Here is a 19089-nt window from a genome sequence, read left to right as displayed (position 1 = left end):
TGACAACATCCTGTTTCAGCATTTTCCAGTTTAAGTATCTCCATTGTTAATTCCAAAACTGCCACTGATTTTTCATTCAGTACTGGAGGATTAGTTAAAAGTTAAATTAAAATAGAATTCAAATTAGTTAGCCCTGACAGAACAGGAACGTAATGATTGCTGGAGCAATTTCTGAAATAATTAGATCTAGAGACTGGAAAATTTCCTGTAATCCTAAGTAACACACAGTGGTAGTAGGTAGGCACAATGCAATCTTGAGGCTACATGTTGTTCAAAAAGCAGAAAGTAGAGACCTCAGGAAATGATCCTTGGCAAAGGCGTTGTTTAATGTAGATGCTGAAGGAAGTTCAACGGAAAACATTTATCAGAAATTTCCGTCTAGAGAGGAGATATGCTGGTTTAGGGAAAAATGCAAATATTACTCGGCAGACCAAGGGCAAAGGAAATAGGAAATGGGCTAGAGAGTTCTCTGAAATAATCTGTCACTGAGATGTGAGAAAACATACTCGTGTGTTGGCAATTCTTTTATTTTAAAGCCTTCCACACCTCAAGAGCCTTTTGCAGCATTGTGCCATTATCTGAAAGCTGGCTGCTTCCAATTCAAACTTCTTAAAGGTAGGATAAAAGAGCTTAATTTGATTCTTATCTTGACATATCATTTGCATGTTTATTATTTGAGCCTTTGGAATAACTCATAGGAAAGACACAAGCTTATCACGGAAACAATACATCTTAGAAATGCTATAACAGTTGACTTTTGGTGCTTTTTAAAGCCTGCAGAGAAACAAGAGTCATCCAAAATCTTCTGGGAGTCTTTCTACATAAAAAGGCAGAGTACACCTCTGCAAAGGGTGTCACCTCTGAGCCTGTCAGTGTTAGGACAAGGGGTGGAGCAGTCCTTTGGGTAGCCGATGCAGAGAAGAGGAAACATATTCCTCATATGTAAGACTGAACTTCTATGTGGGTAGACAAAAAGACTGGGCTTTGAACTTTGCATTTTTAACCTTGAAATACTCCAGAGTGCAGGCATTAAATATCAAGAATGCCTTACTTACAGCTTAATAAGCTGTGTGTATGAGTGAAGACAAAATGCATGCTTATTAACAGTTAACTATTGGTATCTTCTATCTTAATATTATCGGTTAAACAAACAGAAGATTAAGTCCTCATATGTGGGAATATACTAAAAACCCTTTATTGAGTCCTATCTTGTCTTCTCAACTTTGATTAAAAACAAAAACCTGGAAAAAACCACACAAACCTAAAATTTTTCAAAGGTAAAAATCAATGTTAGAAATCACAGATGCTGCAATTAGAATTACATTATCTTTCGGACTCTGGTATCCTTGAGTTCTTATTCAACAAATTATTACTGGAATTATAATGGCCTCAGTTTGACAGATGCTTTACAGGCTTATCTGAAAACACAGCGGGAAAGGAAGAGAAGTACATTATATGGAATATTCACACTGCTTAATTCCCAATACCAATAATATGAAACAAAACTCTCTAGATGCCTCAGCGGAAAAGAGAGTCTTCTCCAGAGGGTGATTTAGGGCAACTAAATTAGGCCCATTGTTCTGAATTGCACTCAAAAGGCTCATAAAACCTATGAACCTATGTCCTACAATGTGTGGTATCAAGAGTACATAAAAAAATTGCAAGCCAGGAAGAGGCAATATGTTAGGAAAATAATCAGCATGATTGCAATTTTACACTCAACTGGGTGTTTGTCTTTGTATACCTGCTCTCCTGTCTTCTTTTTTCACCATTCATATCTTTTCCCTCACTCTACTTTCTGGTGTAAACTATACTACCTTGTGTTCCTCACTTGGAATGCTTACAACATTTCTGAAGCAGTCTTTAATTTATCATACATGAACGCAGGAAGTGGATCTTTATAAATCATCCCCTCAGTGAGGAAAAAATAGTTTGAAAGTATCTCATTCACAAAACCTGACAACATCAAAAATGCTAAAATGACCATGTCTGATGCAGATGAACGTTGACAGTAGAACACTGAGAATACAACAGAACTGAAGAGCAGGGCCCAGAAGCATTTTAAGCCTGGTTTTGTTGAAAGAGAAAAGGACAAAGAAATTACATAAATTATTTGGGAAATATGATCACATCATCAATCCCAGCATTAAAGATGTTCTCAGCAGCTTTGTGTTCATTTCTGTAATTCATTATGCTTCACCTCACAACACTGGGATTACTGTGGGGGACCTTGAGTCGTACAGCCAGCTCCCTGCGTATACACTAATTCTGCAGGGCGTGGGCACTCTGCAGTGAGCTCGGCAGCCTTGGCTCCAAGACGCACATCCTGGCGGCACCTCAAAAGCAGAACTGAGGGCCCTGCAGCCCTGAACCTGCCCACTGCACACACTGAGGGACTGACTAGAGTATTATAGTACTGGCTTATTTTCCAACTGTTTCTTTGAGAGGAAACTCCAATGCACAATAAAGCATGCGGAAGGCAGGATGCAGCAAAGCGTGCCTGGAAAGCAGCACAAGGAGCAGCTCAAGAGCTGCTCTGAAGTGCACACTCAGCTTGTATTTCCAACATGTATCACAGCTCTACTACATCTATAGATTAAAAGGATGCTGAACTAATTTTCATAGTGCACTTTTCATTTTTATTACAAATAAAAAGTCTGACTTTGCAGGGAGAAAGGAGTTAAAAAAGGGAGAAGGCATATACATGAAGAAAATCGTCCAGCTGCTTCCAAGTTTCATGACATTTATATATAATTAGATAGTTCTGTATTTTTTTTTAACACTGGGTATCTTAAAGCTATGTAGGTAGTGATGACAGCTAACTATTCATCTGTCTATGTAAAGTGGGAGATCAGATTCAGATAAATTTCTTTAGGAGAGTTTGTTTAAAAAAAACAAACCCACTGCCTTGATGGCAGTGTCCATAAAAAGCACTAATCTTGTCTAACTGTCTTACACAGTAGTGCTGACCCCCATGCGATCAGGCTTGGAGAATAAGTTTGGGACTACTATCAAGGGGTTGAGGAAGTTTGCAATCCTCTTACTCTTCCTGTAAACACTGCATGGATTAACTGGAAATTTTAGGTTCAGTTGTAAGAACCACCAGTCTGGTTGTTTATTTTTAAACAGGCCATTATTTCTACTATTAATTGTTGGTAGATACATCATGCCACCTACTGAAAACCAGCCTAAATATTTACTGCTTTTTAGTCCTACAATTAAGAGATTTAACTATTTTTGTTAAAATCTGAACAATTTCAGACTGCAACAAGAATATACTGCCTTTACTCGTACTTAGAGCTTTACTGTAAAAAAAAAAAAACAAAAAATATCCTTCAGGAAGCACTCAGCATAGAGCAAGATAATGCAACAATTTAAGTATCAATTTCTGCAAATACTGTATCTAGTAAGTCTTATGTATTCATATGACCATTCTCTGAAGGATTCCAGAACTAAGATACAAGAACTAAGTAACTTTTGGGGAATTAACCATTTTCCATTTGGAAACTGTCTGTTACCACAATTGCAGCCGTGCAAAGCAAGGTTCCTTAACACTCTTGTCTGTTCTGATGAGACATAACTGATTTAAACCTGTATAGGGTCAAATAGACTGTCTAGCAAAAGAGCCTCAAAAAAGGCAGTGATGTCAGGAAATGTGAAACAACTGAATCCACAAATGTCCATTTTAGACAACAGAAAACAAGCTACCCCTGAAGCACAGAAAACAAGAGTGATCTTTGTAAAAAATACACACGTGAATTCTCAAATAAGCTCTTTACAATATGGTGCTATGCTATACTGGTACTAAATAAACCACCTTAGAAGAGATTATCCTACAGCTGTCCTATAATGATGTGTCTAAAATATTTTTAAAAGCATTAGGTGGTGCTAAATTTTCATAGCATCCTACCCCTTCATGCTGGATCAAACTGCACAACACCCATTTTACACAGTTTAGCGGTACCTACTTTGCCGCAGAATATACGAAGATAAAATAATCCTTAGGGTAACTATATGTTCAGCAGCTCTATTCAAAAGTTTGACACAACAAGTATTCAAAACAACCAGAAGAGGCAGGATCCAATTATTTAACTTCAATATCAAGAAAGAAAATTGCATAATCTAAAGTGTACAACATTTGAATATTTTGCTCAGGAAAGTAGCAGGATTGTCTATTTCTGTTCCCTTTAAGAAAATACAAAGTATTTACATAAAACCTTGTTTACTACATGCTAGGTAATTATCTGGTCAAATAATAAGACAGTGTCAGTTTTGTTCCATTAGCTAGCTGAAGATACTACAAAATTGCATAGAAAATTTCCAAGGAATAATAATATCTAGTAACACCATCCCTTGGAAGAGTTTTGTTTCTTCCTCCTCTCTCTCTCCACACTGCATATTCAGTGTAAAGAATTTTTAGACAGAAAGGCCCCCAAATTTAGCCCACAGACTGAAGTGTAAATACCCAGAAGGGGAAATTAGCTCCGTCAAAGTCTGTATGTCATATTATATTTACAACCAGATCCAAGAGTATGATGATTGGTACAATATAATCTAGAGATCAGGCTCACTGAACAAGGTCAATGGAATGGAAGAATTGGCACCCTTCTCACTTTCTCTTACCAAAGAATATATATGTGCATCTGTTATAGCAGTAGATAATCTGGCTGACACTGTCAGTTTTCCCTGCATGCAAATCCAACATAGCACCTTCTTTCAAACACTCTGGAGTCTGTACTACAAATAACTCTGCGCTATAAATAACCTGGAAAAATATGCACCCCCCCCCCCCCAAAAAAAAAAATCAGTATCTTAAGGCAGCAGACTGCTTACTTTTGATGAAACTCTAGGAATTCTTGCATACATGACATTCTCTGAACTGAGCAGGGTCTAATTTTACTCTGTAACTCAATTTAAAGACAGCCAGTGCTGGATAAGTTCAAATAAAACAAGTAGATAAAGCATTATTACAGCATTTTTAAGCATCTCTGTAAACTTTAAACAATATTCACAAATGAGTTCATTCAAAAGTCAGTGAGAATAGGATAAACTCCATCAACTGCAGCAATCCTGCAGGTCCTGTTTCTCAGGGCAACCCTGATTGTATTGTATGGATCCTTGCAGTTACGTGTGTAACAATTTAGAATCACAGAGTAACTCAGGCTGGAAGGGTCCTCTAGAGGCCCTAGTCCATCTACCCCAACCTTTCTGTCAAAGTAGGGTCAGATATGAAATAACAGGTAAATTGAAATTGTAATAAAATAAAAGACATATGACTATAACAGCAAAAAGATGACTTTGTAATAGATACGTATTACATTTTCAATTAGCAATGTTTAATAATCACTGGCACACATTCACCAAAACTAGGGACAAGAATGTTTTTCTCTGAAAAGACTGAAGTGATTTTTTTTCCTATTTATTTATACCTTTATAAGTGTAAGAACTGTATAAGAGAACCAACAGCCTACCTGGTTTGCAGTCTTGCAGAGGAAAGCAATGTGTTATCTCATGGTTCAGGCTGAGGTTTGGAGACATCTCTTTATGACTTATCTGAGACACATATCAGAGGTCTGGTTTATCAATATTGTAGAAAAGAACAAGACAATATCACATTTTAGATGCAAGTTGAAATGACTGATCAAAGTTTCTACTAGAGTGAACCATTCTCCCTGTTCTTTGAACTACCTCAGTTCAGTCACTTTTGGGAGGGCAAAACAGTTTGTGACTCTCACAGTCAACCTGGTACAACAGGATTTACTGTGGCTTTACTGTCTGACACAGTCAGATACAAAGGAATGTCAGCCTATCCCATGACCCATCAAAATCCAAAGAGAAAATTTTGCAAACTGCAATGCAAATAATATTTCAGCTTTTAGTTTGAGGGGTTTAAGAAACTTTGCAAAAAAAGTCTTGCAAAAACTCAGGTACTAAAAATGTATATATTATAATCCAATACTCTCAGTTACTTTTAAAATTTCTTTCCTGTGCCTACTGTTCATGCTGTCAACACTTATGAGGTTCATTTCGGTGTATCAGCATCCTTAGAATTAAAAAGTAAACGTACTGTGTTAAAAAGCCTCAGACAGGAAATCTTGCGTAACAGCTTGTATTACACTATGACAAAATGGAACAGAACACGTGACACCGTTATCAACCTGCAAGAGCTGATATCGCACACATAAAGTCTCTAGAGGTATGAGGACAATATTGAAGCTACTCATGTAATACAGCAAACAAATGGTATGCTGTCGTTCATAAAACAGGAGCTAGTGATAGTCAAAGATACTGCCTTACAGCATGCAAAGTAACATGTAGCAGATAAATAATCTATGATGGCTAAGAACTTTTGCACCTCTGAGGATATCCTATTCATATAATTTGAAATATGATTAGATCCTATTTTAATTTCCATTCTTGTTTTGGTCAGCATAATGAAAAAGTATCTTTTTAGAAATTAAGAAATTTGTCCACATTCTGCTTTGAATATTGATTTACTCCACACATCAGTAAGTCACCAAAGTGATTTTCATTTTCTGTGCATAACTATTCAGTGGGAATTCAGGTGAAGCCCATTTGAATGCTTTGTGAGGTTAAAATCATGGTACATCTATTCATTTACTTCTCCCTAATTATTTAGTTAAACCACTTCCTTTTTCTTAGCATTCCACTAACTGTTTTTCAGTCAGACTTTATCAAATTCTTTCCCCCCCCCACTGGCTCAAAACTTCGTCATTCCAAATCACTCCAGACATCACTTCCCTCAGCATGCCTGGCTGAAGTACTTGCAGTTTACTGTCTTTCCCCACTTACTCGACTCATTCTCTTCATCAGTCTTGCAGAATCTTTCCTCCTTTCTAGATGCTCCTTAATAGGAACAAGCAGCTTGCAGGGGAGTAGAGAAGTAAAGAGCTGGGACAGAAACCCAATGTTTTCTGCACACCTGAGTTTTACTAACTGTTGATGATGGTAAACCATTTGGTATGGCTGAAGTGAATGGAGATGATGAGAGTGTCTAACTATGTGACAGTGTTCAGAAGAAGAAATACTGTAAAGTTGAGCAGAGGCAGAAAATACCTAAGAAGTAATTCTACATAACCTTAGAAAATGTACAGAGGGTTTTTTTGAGACATGGTTTTCTGTACTCTTTCAGAAATGGTGTTCTTTGCTGACAGCAACATTTTTAGTGTTTGGAGCACAGCATTTGTTATTCATCTTTTACTCTGTTATTCTGAGTTATTTTACCTTCTTCATATTTGGTTATTTATTCTTCTTATATGGATTAAAGTTTTTCACTAAATGTTAAGTATGAATTTGAATATATAACTTGTTTTCCTAAATACATATCCAGTACAAAACCTCTATTAAAGAAAGAAAAAGCTGCATGGTTTTAAAGACTAGGAGATCAAAGCAGCCAGCAAAAAGGAATGGTGTCTTAATGAGAGAACTAGGATTGCTTTCCAAAGGCCAGTCTTAATCCTTTCATATAAAATTCATATATGGAAGTAAGCTCAGGTCATGCTTCAAATAAGTTATTTCAGTAATTAAGTTATGAAGTCTAACTTGAGTATTTGTCTAAAAATCCTAAGCATGTGACCGTTAAAAGCTTAAAACTGAGTTCCTTTAAATCCTCATGCATTATGGAGTATTATTTGAGATAGTCAGAAACAAAGGCCATGAAAATGAATGCGGAATTGCTGATAGTTTGATGACAGATATTTTTTAATATACTGACTTTAAATAATTAATTTTTGAAGTCTGACCTTAGTGCACTGGAAAAGCTGCACACAAACTGAGATCTCTTAACTGTGCATAGTGCAAGAGCTCATTTATTTAATCACAAACGTTTTCAAGACTTATACATAAAGACATTATGGTAGACTGGGAAGGCACAGAAATTAAAACTACTATCTATCTCCATTTCTATTCCTACTAACATAAAATCTCCTGCAAATAAGATACATGAGGCATGCTGTGATGTAACCCACTTAAGATGCCAAATGCTTTACGAACAATTATCCTAGATTCTTAGATACTTATTCTCATCCTAAAATTGTTTTGTTTTTTTTTTTTTAAGCCACTAAAAGCTCTTTAGCAAGACTAAGGCTATTTGTAGTATAAAATGTATTTAACTAGGCCTCTAGTACTAATGCCAGTCTTACAAGCAGTATTTTAGAGAACAGTGTCTCCCTTTCAGTATGTACTGTACAAAACCAAAAATTGAGCCTAAGGTAGAGAAAACAAACAAGCCTCTAATCTATCCATTAAGTAGTAATTATAATTAATAACAATTAATTATGTTCAAGAAGTTTTACCAGCAAAGTGCCACATCTTAGAATTTGGAAAATTTATCTTGATATGTTACTCTGGCAGGTGAATTGCACAGTCCTTTAACAGCCTCAGGTATCTGGCTCTGTGCAGCCAAAAGTCAGATAAAAATGATAGTAACTGAAAAAGGATTAAAATATAGCTGTTTCCTTACTTACTAAAATATAGAAGTAGAAAGAATCTATTTTATATGAAATTTACTTCCTTGTTATAATTTAGAGTCTGGAAACATTTTCATGAAGAAGAGAGATATTTAAGTCCTGTATTGCTTGAATAGATACTGACAACTATTTGGTGGTATCTGCTCCTTAATTGCTGAAGGAGAATTAGCTTCCAAGAGGAATCTAGCAGTTGGAGGCCTTATTTGAAATTCTAAGAAATAAAAAGTCAGTCATTTAAGGAACCTATACAGTTTTTCCTCCATGTAAAAATCTCAATGATGCTCCTAAATATGTTTTGTTTAAAGCAGTATTTCCTTGATAAGAAATAATAATTACATGTCTTTCATCTGTTGTGTTCATCAGCTTCTATAGCTAATTTCTCCTTTAGCATTTTAATTGACTGTCAGTACTCTTCGTGCTGTGGGAAGCATTAGTCACAAAATGAAGTCACAATAGGTTTATAAATGTTACAACTGCATTTTAAGAGGGACTAATAGGGTTGTTGTTATTATTATATTGTAACAGCAAAAGAGCTGGCTTATGTTTGAACCGATTTCTTCAGTTTAGAAAACTCACTGTTTGGAAACAACCTTTTTTTTTTTAACGTAATACAGACCCAGGAAATGGCAGCACACTTATGAAACCATTACCGTCTGTCCCATGGTTCCCCTCATCTTGTTCGCCCTGCTCTGAGAGTTCATTATCATCACAGAGAATTAATGTGCTCTGTTCTGCTGAACTCACAACACAATATGCTGAGCACAAAGCTCTGTGAGCGGCTCATGGCTGAGCTAATAAATCCACCCTTTCAGCTGTTCCTATGTTTACGGTGTAAACACAACCCAACTGTCCCCTTGTCCTTGCTTTGGCAAAGGATGTTAAGCATCAGTATAACAATAACTTCTAAACTTCATCCAGCTCCTTGGAGACTTTTTTTCCTTAAAACATGCCCCTGCTTTTCTGTAAGCTGTCAGGGCTTCTGTACCAACCTTGCCTATTTTTAAAAGCCAAACAGAAGTTTCTGTCTCATGCTTCAGTAGACCTTTCTGTTTTCTAAAGTCATTGCACAAACTCACTGTCTCCAGAAGGCAGTACAACAGCTGCCCAGCAGCTTGTTTTGAAGGATTTTCTACTTTCTTCAATTTTTTTCTCAGCATCTTGGTAGACCTATTTCTTAACTGATTACATTAATATGTAACATGGATAATTCAAACAAACCAAGTTTAATTAGAAAGACTTAATTTCCACCAAGTCTTATACACAAACATCATTACCATGTTGAAGTATAAACCTGGCAACAACTTCTCTACAAATTATTATCCATCTAGCTTTATACACCTTTGAACTGGCAATGATTAACCTAAGAGGTGTGAGAATAGGCTTCTACTTCTATCTTTTCAGTTATATAATTTTTGTAGCATTATTGTAATAGTTTGGGGGAAAAACGTTTTCAAAATGCAATATATATCTATTTTACTAGGCCTTCATTGACAGAAAGACACCCAAAGAAAGATGGTTTCAGGATTTCTAGGACTATTAGTGCTCTTAGTGCTATTGTCAGGATTAGCATATGCTTCTTTCTGCTTTTTGGGGTTTTTTTTGCACTCTTAGATTGAAGGAACAGTAGGAAGGGCAAAAGTAATTTTATTCAGTCAGGAGTATCCCAGAAATAACCCCAGCAAAGAATCTGCTCAAGGACAGAAAATCCGTAATTTTCTGCTGATGTTTAACTTAAAGCCATTTAGGAATACTTCGGTCTGGGAACAGGCATGGCAATGGACCCATAAAAATCTCCTCTCATCATGAATTTGATGAGCTAAATGAATGCCTAGATGAATGCCTACAGAAAGCCCCAGTGACTGAATAAAAACTGTTTCACAGAGAGCAAAAAAACCTGTTCCCTAGACTATGTTTTTGTCACCTGTCTATCTTGGTATGGAAAAAGAAAAAGATACTGGTGTATGGTGTGAATGGGAAAGGGAGTGACAAGCAAGACAGAACAAGTCCTGTGGGTACCAAACTGCTAAAAGCCTGAAAGCAAGAACGAGAATTGGTTATGACTGGAACCTTTAAGTATTTCTTGACTAAGGTCCGTATGAAAATCTGAAAATAAAAACCTTGTGAACCATGAACTACAAACCTCAGTCCCTTCTGAAGAATCGATTAATGATGATAGTAACTAGGATTATCATCCCCAAATCAGTTGAAACTGGATCTCATTACACTACAGAACAAATTACTGGTTTGCAGCAACAAAGTTATTTCTAAACCCCTTCCCTAATTTGCATAAAGCAATTAATATTCTGAAAGAATGTTGTCTGGTATATTGGTGGAAATATAATTAACAAAATCAACACAGCATTTACATCAGTATTTGTTCTGATAAACAACAAAATGTGCTGAAGACAATGTTTTTGGAATAAATTGTTTGTTGTTTTTTTTTATCGATGGCATGAGTTGGCCTAAAAGCTTGATTGTCATTCATGGCTTTAATTACAGCCATAGCAACGAATGCTTCCAAATTCCAACAATAGCTGTTGAGTTTTTTTAATCATTCTTCCCTCATGGTAGGGAATCTATTTTTTAAAGTATTTATTGTTTAAACAGCAATTCATCCTATAGGACAGGAAGGTCAATACAGAATTTTAACCCTAAGGGGCTTGACCAAGGCTGACCACCAGATAAACTACAGATGATGCTCAGAACCAAAACAGTTTAATATGAAAAACTAAATTTACCTTAAAATTTAAAGACCTTCTCTCATGGTAAACATACTGCCTCTACAATTCTATCTGCTTTAGGCTCTATGGAGGATTAATGGCTTTCTACTCCTCAAAAGCAACAAAAGCCATTCTCACTGTCTTAGCCAATCCACAGACACTTCACAGTTAGTATTTTTTTCAGAACCTTTAAACATCTTTTTTTTTTTTTTTGTTGCCATTTATTGTGATAATAATTTGCAATACTGTTTGTTCGATATTAAAGCCTGCTGCAATATTCTCCATTAAAAGTACATTTGCAATTAAATTTCTACTAGTTGATTCATTTTAACAGTGTGTATAGAATTAATCTTTGGATTTGGCTGAAAGTCATAAAAATATAACAGGAATTCTTATATTAGTACTCCAAGCTACTTTACTTGCCAGTCTTTCATTTGGTTTTGTTGGCTTGAACAAAATGTAACTAGAAAATGAATTATAAAGAATATTTCTAAAGTCAAGAAGGGAAGGATCTAAAAACTAAAGAAGTCCATCATATTTCCTTTACTGGCTTTTTGTGTTCGGTTGGTTGTTTGCTTGTTTGAGGGCTTTTTAACCTAAATATGATATATATGTTGCTATATATATGCACATTATCCATATTGTGTGATGTTTTGCATTTATAAAATGTACATGGCTTACACCCAACGATCTCAGAACTAAAGTTGCTTCTTTATACACCAGAATTCAACATGTTTTTTTTGTTTGTTTGTTTTGGAGGGTTTTTTTTTGGTAGTTCAACCAATAGCTCTGCACAGTGAAATCTGCTTCGATTTTCTCTTTTCACTCCATAAATTTCAGTCTGAAATTAGACGGTTGGAATAAGACTTTCTCATTTACTTCTGTGCTTATTTTGTTTGTCTTATGCTGGTCTGCTTTAGAATTCTTGTTTTATCCCAGTCTATCTTCAAACTAGTGAGCAACTCCATAGCAGGGTTTGCCACTGTGAGAACACAAGGATGGTCACTGGGGGTGAGACCAAAGGTTTCTTCTCACAGTGAATGAAAATAGGTATTGGGAAAGCATGCAATGGCAGAGCAAGCATACAGCTGAACATCCCCAGAGCTAGGCATGGTTACTTAGTAGATGCTCTCTCTGTAAACTTGTCCAATGTTTTTTAAGCCCATATTAACTTTTAGGATCCCTAGGACCCTTTGGTAGGAGTACAATGGTTTATTCCTCCCCTTATAAAACACACACTTCCCTAGTTCTGAATCAGAGCAGCATATAGTATTCAAGCGAGTCATGAATTCACTCACTGGCACAATGTTTTCTTCTTTGTTTCTTTTCAAACAATTCCTAAATACATAGAAATTACTATTAATAACTGTTGTAGATTTTATCTCTTTTTGGTCATTTTTACATTTTCATGGGAGTATAATCATAACCCAGGCTCTTGCTCCCAGGTAGTAATACATATTCTGGAAAAAAGTCTGCCGTATTTGAGTGCATGCTTTAATGGTACTTAATACTGGAATTTAGATACTTTTTAGAATTACATTAAAAACAAATTGGCTTTGGTGCTGTGATGGGATATACAGGACAAAATGGTGTATTAATTCATTACCAAGTGAGTCTTGGAGCATCTTAGAATAGCCAAACAGAAAAGTCCAACTGGGCTCTTTTAGAAAACTGTGTTGCTCTCCACTCCCTAGCTACAGGGTTAACACCCATCATCTCTTTTTCCAGCTTTGTCCCTAACTCTCTACTGACATTTGTATAAGCAGACAACAGAAAGATTATTTTTTTTCGTTACACATCTTTCCTGAATATCAATTAATGTCTATTTCTATTTAGACATTTGTGTTGAAGAAGTCAGTACCATTTCCAGTTGTACTCCAAGTAATAGCATTGTATTTAGACATGTCAAAACTTCTACAAAGAATCACTGGTCTACAATGAGATCATTTCTAAAATGTCACTACTCCTCACTGCTTCGGCAAATATTGGCTGGTGCAACTATCACAGTTCTAGCTGCTAATGCTTTTGCCAGTATTTGATTATCAAAAAAGCTTCCTTTGGTCATAAGAACTACCGATCTAGAAACATATTTACAAATAATCTCACATTAATATTCTCTGGTCAGCGGGCATTAAAGCATACTTGCTTGAATCAAACATGTAAACAAGGACCCAGGACAACTGTAGTCTCAGTTTGTCCTTTGACTTTCCTGTGAACAGGGTTAAGTTCTAACAGCTGAATTTTTATGAAAAAAAAATGATGGCCAGAGCTGCTAGCTTTATTAAGATGAAACTATTTGTACTGAGAAAAAGGCCTACTTTTTCTAGTTACAACTAGTATTCAATTTTTGTACCTTTCAGCCAGTTCTCACTCTATCATGTGGGTAAATGATATACAGCTGACATATATAATCAAATTAACGTGAAATTCTCATCAAATAAAAAATTACCTTTAGTCAGACTTCAGAAGAGAGCCCTTGGTAGAAATGCAAAGACAGCAAGTCCAATACTTGCTCTGAAGTACATGACGTTCTAACTCAAAGTGCTATTTTCTCACAGACCTGAAACTTTGGATTCTCTACCACACAGAAAGATATCTAACATATATCTACCCAAATCCTACTATAACACTCTGAACCAGATTTATAATATTTTCATTTTAATTTAAAACATGGTCCCGATGAAAAAAACCCTCCTTTTTATTATGCCAGTTTTGCTAAGACTCTGATGTTTCTTTCGCCATTTATTACTGAAATTGAATGGCCTACAGATGCACCGTAATGAACAATCTATCTCCAGGCTGTCCAATTAGGTGACACTGAAAGACTTTAATTTTAAGTTGTATGAAACTGTCTTTCTTACTGAGCTCTAAGCTAGGAAACAGTTCATGTTTGACAGCTTATTTAACAGGCTTTGTTAACTTCACAGGCAGTTTTATCTTTGGCCGTAAAGCAATGTAACTGGAGTCAACAAGTTCCAGAAGGAAAGAAAATGACTGAAATAATGATATAAGAAATAGTAAAAAATGCATACACTATTTAAAAAAAAAAACAAAACCAAAAACCCCACCACTTTCTAAAATAAATCATTTCAAGTTTATGCTTTGCTGTTCCTTCTGCAACAGCTCTAACACTCAGCGCGATTTGCTGAACACTTACTATCCTAAGGCACATACCATGACTGTGTCACAATTTTCCTGTCTAATTAAATAGAAACAGCTTTCTGAGTCATATCCAAGGAGGCATTGCAGTCTCACTAATAAACTCTCTCACGTGTGCATGTTGTAAAGGCCTTCGCTCTAAAATAGTCTTTTATCTGTTCTCATGTGGCTAAACATCCCACATCACTGTCTGCATTTCTTTTTTGAGAATTCTCCTTTAATCCTTAGTTCGACATTTCATATAGCCTTGAAAAGCAACTTTCAACATTTTCTTTCATGGAGAGTTTTGTGTCCTGTATATGTCTTAATGAGAGATTTAAGGTTTTGAAAGAAAGGAAGAAAAAAACCCCAACTGATGACCAGAAAAACTAGTCCATAGCTAAATTAATCCAAGAACGCTGTTTCCATTGTGCAAGAGGCAGTATTAAAGAAAATGTTTGTTAAAAGTAGGTGATAAATATGAAGCTTTCTCCATACACAGCTTATGAAAAAGTGTCAGTAAGAAGTAGTACACTAAGCCACAAAATATCAGACTTAAATTTTCAGCCTTGTAATTACCCTTCAAGATTAAAAAGCTTTGCTCAAAACTCTTCAAATCTAAGTATTCAATAACCCTGTGATTTTAGTGATCATTTAGGAAGAACAAGGAAAAAATATATGTAGTCCATTTACTGTTTTAAAACTGAACTTCCCTTCAAATTTAAAATACCATTTTGTACAAAATTTAGTATTTTGGGATACCTGAGTAGCTTTCATTAATTATTAAGACTTTCAAACTGTGTGTTTTTTAGACTGTCCTCCAGGAAGGATAAATCTAGTACTCAGAACATACAAAACATAACAGCTATGTTTGTAGGTACAGTGCCCATAAATATTCTCATTAAAAAACAGACCAGAAAAGGAAAACAGCATTTTTTGCCTATTTTTCATATAAATCTAAGTGGTTAAAGGTTTCCCCCCTGGTGTGATGACCCATCTACTCTGTTCTTAGCCTGATGCAAAGCCATCTTCCTAGGAAGGTGTTATGTATTATTCTCAGATGTTATCATCATCAGATTACAAACAGCTCTGGGGCAAACGTCACAAACCTTTCTCTAGCTAGAGCAGTGAATAATCCAGTGCACTAAGGGGATAAAGAAAGAGGCAAGGCTTACAGCAGTCATGGTGTTTACTTTGGAGAGATTGACCTTTTCCACATTAGCCTTATGATTACTTAATAAAATACACATTCTTTGAAAGTGTGTAGGAACCTTAACAGCGCTTCCAAGGCAAGTGTCTTACCCACTGAGTCAGAGAATTGCACTTTTCAGTTATGCACTTTTTCTGGTTTTCACAGAATCACAGAATAGTTAGGGTTGGAAAGGACCTTAAGATCATCTAGTTCCAACCCCCTGCCATGGGCAGGGACAACTCACACTAAACCATACCACCCAAGGCCTCGTCCAACCTGGTTTTGAGCACTGCCAGGGATGGAGCATTCACAACCTCCCTGGGCAACCCATTCCAGTGTCTCACCACCCTAACAGGAAAATATTTCTTCCTTATACCCAATCTAAACTTCCCCTGTTTAAGTTTTAACCCGTTACCCCTTGTCCTATCACTACAGACTCTAATGAAGAGTCCCTCCCCAGCATCCCTATAGGGCCCCTTCAGATACTGGAAGGCTGCTATGAAGTCTCCACGCGGCTTTTTCTTCTCCAGGCTGAGCAGCCCCAACTATTTTCAATAGTGGAACTGTTTTAACTGCAAGGTATTTGAGACCAAATCTAATAATGAGGTTATAGTACTTTTGTAGGAGATGGGAAGTTAAGAATTCCAATTGATTACCAACTCAAGGCTGCGACTACTTGCACTCTTATGTGATTTATCAGTCTAACAGTCTAACATGTTAACCAGCACAAGGAAAGAGTTCATCTGATAAAACTCCCTCCATCTGTATGAAAGTTACACTTTGCAGTCCAAATACTTTTTTTAACAAGAATAGACTTTCTCTGGACTGAGGCTGATAATAGCTTCCAAGGAACTGCCTGCTTCATAGAAAAATGAGACAATGGTAAGAAACGTTCACTAAGTGTACACTAAATTAGCAAAGCAGGATAGAATGGCACTTACAATGCGTTTGGGTTTTTCAAATATAACGATGCTTCCATGCTATATAGCTTCAGAAAACTTGTAACAGATTAAATAACTGATCAGTTTGCAAAAAAAAATGTTGATCTTGCAAAGCTAATCAGTTCGTTTTCAAAATAAAAATAGACTTTTGAAAAAAAAAATAAAAATCAATGTAGAATTGAAAAGGACTGCATCAAAGTTATAACAATGTGGTAGGCTCACGCAAATATCACAGGAAAAAAACAAAACCCAACAGATCAGATTCCAAAGCCTAACTTCAATTTGGATCTTTTGTACAAATTCCACTTAAAAAGTTTGGTTTCATTGAACACAGTGAGACTCATTAAGTATCTTTAGGTATGAGAAACTTGGGAAATAACAGAGACTATTATGAAAATCTACAAAGAAATAATATGGAATCTTTCATATTACAGAGCATCAGTGTTCAAATCCCTCTGCAGCCATTATCACACATTATGCAAGTGTTATAATGAACTCGTATACAAATGTTAATTAGAAATTCTTGGAAGTTGTAAGAACAGGAAGTGTTTAGTGAGCTCTGACTAACACTCTGCTAAGCCACATATCCTTTTTTTAGCATGACTTACTGACAAGAGTTATTCAAATGCAGCTACAAGAAGGATCCCTGATACGGACCAAATTTGAACCACCCTGCTCATGCGATGAGGAATGAAGTTCAGCTGTAATTTAAACTGTTACATACTGTTACAGTAGGCTGTATATGCGGCTGATAAACCTTACAATCATTTTATATAGGTTTCCAAAATATCCATGCTAATCTGTTAGGAAATAGCTTTCGCAGCACCTCAGTTCCATTTACGATGAGAACTCACTAGTAGGAAGCACCATTCATGGGACTAACAAAGTTTACAACGAACTGAGCTCAGTAACTTCACTGTCACCATAGACAGCTAAGCGATATGCTGGATACCACTAACAACAGCTCCATGCTAACTCAACCAGGGACTTACTCCTATTTAACAAAGTTAAATACAAACATTATTCCCACTCTGATTTGCAAACTACATAAGCATGATGTGATCAATGCTTTGCCATACATTACTTTGCATACATTAGCACTTGATACATTTTTGTATAACCTGTCCATTGTAACACTTGCCTTGGTATCATCTAATTTCTTTACTATGCAAGAAAAAGATTCCTGTTGAGTAGTCCCATGAGCGTTAATTATTCACCTCACTAATTTCAGTAAAGATAGAAGTCAGGTATCTACCAGATCCAAAGTCTTGTCTACAATTAATTAAGCCTGTGGAAGAGATACTAAAAGCTGCTCTACTGGCCGGTTGCTCTCGGCAGCCTATATCCATGTATGCTCAACTTTGCCCACCGTTACTTATCAGCCACCATCACTGTGAAAGGAAAGAGCTTCAGATACAACTAAGAAGCCTTTCCTTTACCAGGATTTTTTTTGTTTGTTTATAGGCTTAAAAAAAACCCAACAAAAACAAAGACTCAGTCTAATCAAAGAGGCTACAGATTCCAACAGTCACTTCATGTATTTATCTCTTGCTTGTTAAAGTACAGACTTTAAGACATGGAGATGGGAAGCGACGCAGGATGTACTAAGCGGCAGTGTCTGTCACCTGCTGCAGCATGTGCCACTCACTCTGTTCCAATCCTCTATGTCATGGCAGTATACTTGGGAAATTTGTGTCTGCCTGCTGTGTAACCTGGCCTACTGTAACACAATAGCTTTGCAGTTAGCACTTGCTTGTATTCTGTGAAAAAAATAAAAATCCCCCCCCCCCCCCCCCCCCCATATTTTTTTAGGACAGAAAGAAACAGCATTTCAATTTAAATCACAAAACCACAAAAATTACAGCTCACATCTACTTTTGGAGATAGAATATTTTAAAAAAAAGCAATGAATACAAAGCACAACATACATTTCCATTAAATTTCAAAAGCATTGTATGCTGTAAGTTTTAGTATGTTCTCTGGTTTTAAGTGCATTTCTCATATAGAGAAGCAGTGGTTTGAGTCACATCATTTAGGGAAATCTAAATTAACAGATCAGTGGATGTGTCATTAATGCTTAGTATGTTAGGATAGAATCACAGGTTCAACCAAATGCAGTGGACTTGTTAAGACTGCATGGAGAGAAAGCAAGAACAAATTTCATTCCTTGTGATTTTAAACAATGGCTACGTATGTCTGAAAAACTTTAAAATACTGCTGTATTTTTCCCCTCTGCTTAAATACTGCATATATTCCTTCACAGACACACTTAACTGACTGGAACAATTCTACTTGGCTTCAGTGATTTTATAATTTGTCATAAACACTTCACTAGCTGTTGAGGAGACAGACTTCTTCCTCATACTGCCAAAACTATCCTATGAAATATGGTTTGGTTTAATTAAAGTATAATTAATGCCCTGAATTTTAATTACTTCTGCTACGATCTGGAGATGAAAATATTCTTTGCCAGAATAATATGTTTAATATGAAACGGACACGCTTAGTATTAATATCCACTCTTTATCAACTTTGGTAATGAGTTCCTTTGATGGAACATTTGGGGAAAAAAAAAACCAAACCAACCACAAACCTACAGCTTTTCTGCC

The 19089-nt window shown here is 36.1% G+C and overlaps 1 protein-coding gene across 1 annotated transcript in view; it reads left to right on the top strand.

The window, feature by feature from the left end:
- Nucleotides 1–516: 516 nt before the first annotated feature.
- Nucleotides 517–19089, top strand: part of KLHL4 (kelch like family member 4) — an 88965-nt gene continuing 70392 nt past the window's right edge. Inside the window, exon 1 of the mRNA XM_062627454.1 lies at nt 517–615. The gene's annotated coding sequence lies outside the window, so the exon portion shown is untranslated. The remainder of the gene's footprint in view (nt 616–19089) is intronic.

This window comes from Pezoporus occidentalis, unplaced genomic scaffold (genome assembly GCF_034315485.1).
Source record: "Pezoporus occidentalis ecotype Australia unplaced genomic scaffold, CSIRO_AGI_Poc_V1 ctg30, whole genome shotgun sequence".
Classification (NCBI taxonomy): Eukaryota; Metazoa; Chordata; class Aves; order Psittaciformes; family Psittacidae; genus Pezoporus; species Pezoporus occidentalis.
This window is presented reverse-complemented; position numbering and strand designations above follow the sequence as displayed.